Source organism: Rattus norvegicus, chromosome 18 (genome assembly GCF_036323735.1).
Source record: "Rattus norvegicus strain BN/NHsdMcwi chromosome 18, GRCr8, whole genome shotgun sequence".
Lineage (NCBI taxonomy): Eukaryota > Metazoa > Chordata > Mammalia > Rodentia > Muridae > Rattus > Rattus norvegicus.
The window spans coordinates 30444549-30454215 of NC_086036.1; the positions used below are offsets into that span (position 1 = coordinate 30444549).

At 43.1% G+C, this 9667-nt stretch overlaps 1 long non-coding RNA gene across 1 annotated transcript; it reads right to left on the minus strand.

Moving 5' to 3' along the window:
- Positions 1-4110: 4110 nt before the first annotated feature.
- LOC134482933 (uncharacterized) lies at positions 4111-9428 on the minus strand. The gene is made up of 2 exons (XR_010059678.1): positions 9264-9428; positions 4111-9140 (listed from the first exon to the last, which is right to left on the minus strand). It is a non-coding gene; the product is annotated as an uncharacterized LOC134482933 (long non-coding RNA).
- Positions 9429-9667: the final 239 nt, after the last annotated feature.

Sequence of the window (9667 nt, forward strand, 5' to 3'; positions counted from 1 at the left end):
AACATGAATTGTTTTAACTGTTTAATACACATAACATAAATGAACGTTCTAATCATTTTAAAAGATCTTATCTTCAGCTATCTTCTGTCCTCTAGCTAGCCATATTTATGTTTCTCTGTTTATGACCCAACATCCTTAAGCCTATTAGGTAAATCCTTTTGGAATGTACAAATGAGCTCCTGGATTCCACCAAACCAGAGACTGAGTGTCATCAAATAGCATCTGAAGCCTGCAAGAAAGGTGCCCCATTTTGCTAGCACCCTATCTTTCACCAGCTGCTTTGAAAGCGCCTTGATCTGTAACTTTCTCTTGTTCTCTCACTGTAAAAATGGCAGGAAATTGTTGCATGTTGGAACATGGTGTTACTTGAATATGCATTCCCAGATCACAGTCATTCATATTTGGTTCCAGACCTTAGGAAAACCACTTCCAGGACTGTCTGATCAAGCAAGCTTTATTCAAAGGTGCACAAGGGATGGCCCAGATGGCACCTCACCCTAAGTCAGGATTTTAGAGAGCAGCCCCTCACTGGCTTTTGAGGTCCCTTTCATGGGAAAAGGCTAGGGTTGATAGCTTTCGAGATAGTTAGCTGTTAGTGCCGGGACAGAAGAGTGGGGGGCTCAGGGCTCAAGACCACCCATGGGGAAGATAAGTGTGAGAATCATGTGGAAGCAGAGTCATCACCGGTGTTCCAGAGTTTAGCAAGACAAAGGGGTGGCATAAGTCATGGAATTACAAATTCAGCATAGGTTTAAAACAGTTTGCAGGATACATTAGGTTCAGGAAACAGAAACATAGTCTCATAAGGTATGGAGACTTAATAACAATGTGTAACAATGTGGCTTCTGTTTTGGCTTGGGGGGGTATGTTTTTATGTTGACATTTAGACATGTATCACACTTAAATACACACAATTACACAATTGCTTTCAGTGTTGGAATCAAACCCGGGACCTCATACATACTAAGAAAGTACTGTCACTAAGCTATACTTACAATCCTATGCCCAATTTCAAAATAAATGCATATAAATTTATTTAATGCATTTTATTTGTTTGTTTATTTATTTATTTGTTTATTTGTTTGTTTGTTGTTGTGTTTGAAACAGGATCTCACTTTGAAGCTCTGGCTATCCTGGAACTCACTATGTAAGCCAGAGTGGCTTCAACCTTAGAGAGAGATCTGTCTGCTTCTGCCTTCCAAGTACTGGCATTTAAACATATATATATATATATATATATATATATATATATATATATATATATATATATATATATAGACACACACACACACGTACGTATATATATATATACACACACAGACACACAGACACACACACGTACATATATATATATACACACACAGACACACAGACACACACACGTACATATATATATATACACACACAGAGACACACACACGTACATATATATATATACACACACACACAGACACACACACACGTACATATATATATATACACACACACACACACACAGACACACACACACACAGACACACAGACACACAGACACAGGCACACACACACACGTACACATATATATACACACATATATATACACACACACACAGACACACACACACAGACACACACACACACAGACACACACACACACGTACATATATATATACACACACACACACTGTTGGGCTGGAGAGATGACTCAGTGGTTAAGAGCATTTACTGCTCTTCCAGAGGTCCTAAGTTCAATTCCCAGCATCCACATGGTGGCTACAACCATTTGTAAGGAGATCTGATACCCTCTTCTGGTGTATCTGAAGACAGCTACAGTGTACTCAAATGTTAAAAAAAATTCTAAAAAAAAATAAATACCCTGTAGTTATCTTCAGACACACCAGAAGGGGGCATCAGATCTCTTTACAGTTAGTTGTGAGCCACGATGTGGGTGCTGGGAATTGAACTCAGGACCTTTGGAAGAGTAGTCAGTGCTCTTAACCACTGAGTCATCTCTCCAGCCCTATGAGTAGTTTCAGTCTATGGTTGAACCACCCTGATAGCACTTGGTCTTGGAAGCTAAGCAGGGTCAGGCTGGTTAATATTTGGATAGGAGGTATGTAGGATGTAGGTAGGCTTAAACTGTACAGGAACCAGCAGTGTCTCACCCTTCCTAGTGAGCATATAGGGAGCTGTATAACTTCTAGAATGTTCTCTTAAATACAAGCACTGGGGATTGAACCCAGGGCCTCGTAAATGACAGGTAAGTATTGTACAGAGCTTCCGAGTGTCTAATCATGCATTTTTCAGTGACACCGGTTTCATGTGTCTAAGGAAGGGTTGCTTTTAAACCACTGACCTAGGTCTCAGGTCCCAGAGTAGGTAGCTGATCTGACTAGCCACAGGCAGCTTTTCCATTGTTTTAATTCAATTCTCTTTTTTAAAGCTACGTATTTACATTTTTGGAAGTGTAACTTTTATGTATTAAATTAGATGGACAGCTCAATTTTCATTTAGTACTTTTTGGTTTGGGGTTTGGTTGCTGCTGCTGCTGCTAGCTTGGTTTTTGAGTGTAGGCAAGGTTAGCCCACTAAGTTGCTTTAAAAGTCAGGATGACCTTGAATCTTTGACCAGTCTATCTTCACTACTAAGTGCTAGGATTACAGCCCTGGGACCCAAGGTACTGGGGGCTGACCTCAGGGCAAGCATTCTACCAACTGGGTTAAATTCTTAGCCCTAATTTTTTTTTTATTTAAATATACCTTGAGGGATTGGGGATTTAGCTCAGTGGTAGAGCGCTTGCCTAGCAAGCGCAAGACCCTGGGTTCTGTCCCCAGCCCCAAAAAAGAGAAAAAAAATATATATATACCTTGATACTTAAGCCACAAGTAGCTCAAAATGAAGTCTCCCACTGCTCAGCACAGCAGCCGCCAGCTGCATGCAGCTACTGCACGTTTAGTCATAGCTGAGATGCACCATTGGCAACTGGGTACCAGAAAAGCAACGTAGATCACTGATGTTTTTGCTGTCAATTAATATCCAAGAGAAGCTTCGAGTAGATTCTACTGAATAAAGTCTACTGTTTTTTTTTGTTTGTTTGTTTGTCTCAGTTTCTGTTTTGTTTTATGGCTAGTAGATATTTTTAAGATATGCTGCTTGCATTTCTTTGAGACAGACAGATAAAGAACAGTACCCTTGGACTAAAGCTCCTTCCTTGCTGGGATGGTTTGCATATGCTTGGCCCAGGGAGTGGCACTATTAGAAGGTGTGGCCTTGCCGCAGGAAGTGTGTCACTGTGGGGGTGGGCTTGGAGACCCTCCTCCTAGCTGCCTGAGATGCTCAGTCTGTTCTGGCTTCCTTTGGGTGAAGATGTAGAACTCAGCTCCTCCTGCACCATGCCTGCCTGGATGCTGTGATGCTGCCATGCTCCCACCTTGATGATAATGGACTGAACCTCTGAACCTGTAAGCCAGCCCCAATTAAATGTTGTCCTTTATAAAACTTATGTTGGTCATGGTGTCTGTTCACAGCAATAAAACCCTAACTAAAACACTTGTCAATGCCACCTCTTAAGTGTCATCGTCCACCCAGTCAGCTTCTATGTGACCTTCTTAAGTGGAACCTTATGGTAGGTAGTCTTTCACACTAGCCTCCCCCGAAACATTTAATCTGTAAAATCCACCCATCTTATTTTGTGGTATTCTGTGACATGGGTAGGCAATTTTTTTTTTCCTTTTCTTTTTTTCGGAGCTGCGGACCGAACCCAGGGCCTTGCGCTTGCTAGGCAAGTGCTCTACCACTGAGCCAAATCCCCAACCCCAACGATGGCAATTTTTTAAAAATTGTTCCATTACTCATTAACATTAGTGCTGTCTCCAGTTTGGGGTTATTATTAAGGAAGCTATGATAACAAGTTTGTATTTTCGGGGCTTAGAGAGCACCATGTTATGATGGCTCAAAATCAAATATAGCCAGTACTTTGAGATTTGAAATAAAGGCTGCTGGGTATGAATGAAATGCTCCCACAGAGCTGGACAGCAGCTTCAAATGGTTCCTCCTGCCGAACACACGATGATGAAGGGAACGACAGTGTCAAGCTCTGTTACTAAGCTACGAGGGTCAGCCAGTTAACATTTTCGGAACAGCATTTTTATTTTACATTGGGTTTTTATGGATGTAACTCTGTTACAAGACAGGGAACTTCTCTCTGTAAACATTTATCTTCTTGGAATTTAGGAAGGAAATTATTGGGTCATAGAACAAATGGATATTTTGCTTTAGGAATACAGACAGTTTTCCAAAGTTGCCCTTGCAATATACACTTTTCTCTGCCTTGGTCTTGCCAGAGGCCATATTGATGTCCCTGGTCTGTACTGCCACCAGAAACTGTGTGGAAGTCCATGATCCATGCTGCCCCTGGCTGCTATTGGGTCAGGGAGCTTCTTTTGTGGTGGTTTCGATGCCTACAGATTCATAACTGAGAATGAGAGACGTTGAAGACTTTTTGTGACAACCTTTCTTCCTACCTCCTAAAAAAAGAAAAGGAAACAGGCCTGAAGGAAGATAGTGAAGAGAGACCTTAAAAATTGTGATAAAGATGCTGGAGTATAACACTTCACAACTGATGGCTTCGGGAGCTCAGTTTTCTTTAAGGGGCTGACCACTGGGAGTTTGACCATGCTCCAATGAGTATATGGGCAATGAGTGTACGGCAATTCAAATTGGACTTGGTGTATTTTTTCTTCTTTTGTTGGGGGAGGGTAAGGCAACCCTGGGAAGAATGAGGAGTGTAAATGCATTATATGAAATTTCCAAATAATTAATAAAAACATTATGTACTGGGGTTGGGGGGAAGAATCCCAGGTCCTAGCTGAACTTGGTAGTGAACACCTTTAATCCCAGTACTTGGGAGGCAGAGGCAGGTGGATCTCTGAGTTCAAGGCCACCTTGGTCTACCTATTTCAGGATAGCCAGGGCTAGGTAGAGAGAAACCCTGTAACAACAACAACAGTAAGCCCAAGTCCAGGTCTTTCACATTCTTGCCAACTTTTTTTTTCCAGTCCAGTTAGCACATAGTCTAGCTTTGAGTCCAAATTAATATTTAGTATTTTCTTCTCTTTACAAAGAAACAAGCACTCACCTATAAGGAACACTGTCCTAGTTAGCTTTAACTCTCAACCTGACACAGCCTAGAGTCACCTAGGAAGGAAGTCTCCGGCTGAGAGAGTGCCCAGATTAGCCTTTAGCATATCTGTGGGAGGTGTCTCGACATCCACTGATGTAGCCCCTTTGGGTGTACATGAAAGGCATGGAAGCCCCAGCCTGGCAGTGAGCCAGCCAGCAGTGTTCATCTCGATTCCTGCTTCTGGTTTCCGTCTGAGTTTCTATCCTGTCTTTTTACAACTTTAACCTATAAACTGAGATAAGTCCTCCCCTCCCCTAAATTGCTTTTGGTCAGAGTATTTTATCACAGCAATAGAAAGGAAACTAGAACAGAAATATAGTCAAAAGGAAAAATTAAAGTTCCAGTGATTTCATGGTTTACCAGGTACTAATAACACATACACAAACACCACACACACACACACACACACACACACCACACACACACACACACACACACACACACCACACACACACATATACCACACACCACCTATACACAACACACAACACATAACACACATACATACCATACACATACACACCACACATACACACCACATACACACACATATACCACACACCACATATACACACCACACAACACACCACACACACACATACCACACATACATACCACATACACACACACACACAAACACACCACACACATACACACATACACTCTTTGAGTCTATATTGACAGAAATGGCATCGTAATGCAACTATTTTTTCAACAATTTACTATAATCATCTTTTCATGTCCATGAATATTCATCATGGCATAGTTTTAAAAGCTAAATAATGTTCCATTAGGTGGATGTGTCATAGTTGAATCAATTCCCTCGCTGTGGAGCAACAGCCAAATTTTCCCTATTACAATGTTATAATAAACAAAATGAATCTTTAATCATGTCCTTAACATTTTCCCACAGTAGGGCTGGGTGTACTGAAGCACACCTGTGATCCCAGTAGTTGGGAAACAGGAAAGAAGAGCTTTGTGAGTTTCAGGCCATCTAGGACCACATAGTGAGACCCTGCCTCAAAAACTAAATAAAAACTCGTGAGAACAGAGTTTCTCATCTGTCAGGACTGTGTTATCTCCTTTTTAGTTGTTGGCCAACGGGGACACAATAGACTCCCCTAAGCATGACAGTTATCGTCGGTATTCCTGGCGACCCTGCAGAGCTTGGGGATAGCACCCTACTGCTGAAGACATGGCATGTCTGAGTCACGAACATGGAGACCTCAAGCTGGTACTCTTCTGTGAGCCTCATTACTACTGGCTGGCATTTATGGTGCTGGAAGATGCTGTGCACGCTGACAAGAAGAAGTGTAGGCCTCGAGCTCTGCTGGCTGTGAACCTCATGAGCTACAACAATAACTGGTCTGACAGGATATACCTATTCATGGAATTGTGGCGTGCGTTTTATAAGGGTAACCGACCTCTTTGCCCTTGGATTAAAGACCTGCTCCATGAGATGGAACACGTGCTTGACACTATTAAGGGGCCAAGAAACTATGTCTACTAGGAAAAAATGCTATTATTCTGCTAAATTGACTTAGTAATAAAAGGACTTATTGTTACACCCATAGACCAGAGCATCTTTCAACCCTCATCGTAGAAGCTTCTCCTTCGGTAGATACCAATTAACACAGATGGCCCCTCTCCCCAACAACTGGTCACGTGCAGAGTACTCAGCCTTAAATTGGACATTCACATTATACCCTTCCCCCCAAGGCTCAGGGATCTCTGTGAAAAAGGGAATGGAAAGTTTGTGAGAACCTGAGATGATGGATAACATCAAGGAAACTGTTTCTAGACACAAACAGGGCAAACGCACATATCAACTCACAGTGATTGTAACAGCATGCACAGCCAGACACCATCCATTGAGTAGACTCAATGAGGGAAGAAAGAAAAAAATAAAGTAATCTCAGAGTTGGGTAGGAAGGGATAGGAGGGTTGAGAGGGCAGTGAGAGAGGGCTTGGGAGGGTTGATGTCTTAGTTAGGGTTGCTACTGCTGCAATGAAATGCCATGCCAAAAGCAACACAAGAAAGAAAGGGTTTATTCAGCTCACACTTCATCATCAAAGGAAGTCAGCACAGGAACCTGGAAACAAGGGCTGATGCAGAGGTCATAGAGGAACTCTGTTTACTGGCTTACACCTCATGGTTTGCTCAGTCTTCTTACAGAACTCAGGACCACTAGCCCAGGTGTGGCCCCACCCACAATGGACTGGGTCCTCCTTTATCAATCACTAATTAAGAAAATGCCCTACAGCAGGATATTATGGGACATATTCTTACTTAAGATTCCTTACTTTTAGATAATGCTAGGTAATGTGAAGTTGATATGAAATTATCTAGAATAGTCAGGTGGGGGTGGGGCATGCCTTTATTTTCAGCACTTGGGAGGCAAAGGTGGGCAGATCTCTCTGAGTTTGAGGCCAGCCTGGGCTACAGTGGGAGTTCCAGGACAGTCATAGCTAAACAGAGAAACCCTGCCTCAAAAAACCCCCCCAAAAACAAACAAACCAAAAAACCTATCCAGCACAGATGCATATGATCAAATACATTATATAAAAATTTGTAAATATATTCATTATTAATAATTAAATATAATTTTAAAATATTTTAAAAATATTTCATCAAAGATGGGTGTGGTGGGCATGTCTTCAATCCCAACACTCAGGGGGTAGAAACAAGCAGAACTCTGTGAGTTTGAGAACAGCCCAGTCTCCATAGTGAGTTCCAGGCTAACCAGAGCTACATAGTGAGACCTTGTCTATATCTATATAATTTTTCTTTTCTTTTTCTTACTCTTAATATTATTATTTGGAGACAAGGTAACTCTGGTTATTCTGGAACTCTCTGTGTAGACCAGGATGGCCTCAAACTCACAGAATTCTGTATAGAGCACTCTTGAAATAGACAAGGTCATAAGCAAGATTTTGATAGGACAATTCAGGATGGACTTCCCAAGATTCAGGACTAAATAGAGATGCGCAAAAGTCCAGGTGGTCCAGTATAGTTCAGAAGGAGGAATCCAATCTCTTCGTGAGGCTGAGGAGAGCATTGGCCTCTTGAAGGCTGAGGCTGAGGCAGCCTCTTCCAAAGAGACTGAGCAGTCCTGACAAGAAGATGAGCTGGAGATCACGGGACTGCCATAGGGGATAGAACCTCTCTGCTCTCACAGGGTGAAAGGGAGCTCTGTGAGGAGGGAGGGCAGAGTTTCTACTTTGGCACAGCATGGGCTGTGGAGTCCACAGTCAAGTGGGTCTCAAGGAGAAACTGGGAGGGAGCGCTCTTTGAGAGGACACATTGGCCCATGGAGGAGCACAGTGTAGGCAGATCCTACAGGCGATTCTCTACTGTCCCACCTCACCATCTTCCTTTCAGTAATAGGCTGTCTTACGTGGAAGCTAACCACTTTCTGTGTAAATATATTTCCCTGCTCTCCTTCCAGCTCCGCACGTCTGTGATTCCAGCACTTGAGAGACTGAAGCAGAAAGAGCTAAAGTTCAGGACCTGCCTGTACAGTGAGATCTTGTCTTAGAAAACAAAAGAAAGTAAATTTGCAGTAGAAAAGGACACTGCATTTTAGATGGAATGTGCTAACGGGCGTAATTATGACACTCAAGCTTTAAGCAACACAGGAAGAAAAGACTGACAGATATATGAAACTCAAATTCTGCGACAGCCATTCCAGCTGCTCAGGGAACTGAGGCAGGAGGATCATGTTTGAAGGAAGTTTCTTTCTCTAGTGTTTGCTTTATTAGGCTGTCCAGTTCAATTTCTAGTACTGCAAGGAATGAGTCTCTGGGAGAGAAAAACAAATCAAATAACAAATAAAAGCTGGAGAGAAACGTTTGCGCCCTGTGAAAATCGGTAAGAGTCTGGGGTGGAGCTAAGCTGGTGCTCATCCAGGAAGCTGTGGGTTGGATCCCTTCAGTATAAAACGTGGCGTGGCAGTGCACAAAGGTTCAAGGTCATATTCTGCCATCAAGAACGGCCCGAAAAAGAAGAAAGGAAGGGAATTAAATCCTAAACCCTTAAAGAGATCTTATAATTTCATGGGGGTGGGGGAGGGACGCGCGGGGAAGGGACTCCTCAACAGACCCAGCAGCAACCTCCTCTCGCGTAGCTGAGTAGTAAATGTCGACGCGATTTCATCTGCTGCTTCTAGGCTGATCACAGAGGAGTCCGCGGTAGGTGCTCAGATTGAGGCTGTGGATTTTAGCTCTCGACCCGATTGAAACACGCATGTCTCTAGGCAGGCTCAGCCCCCCCCCCCCCCCCCCCCCCCCCCCCCCCCCCCGGCGCTCGAGGCTCTCACTGAGGCACTTCCTGTTCTGTAATGAGTCACTGAGCTGGGAGGAACGGGAGGCCTGGGCTCCGCAGCGGCTTGGCTCTGTGCTATGCAGAGCTCAACCAGGATCCCTCCCTTCTTGCACAGACCTCTTTCTTGCAAAGGAGAAACAGAAAATTCAAATTGCAAAGTCGTCATCCTTCGGTCCTTACTA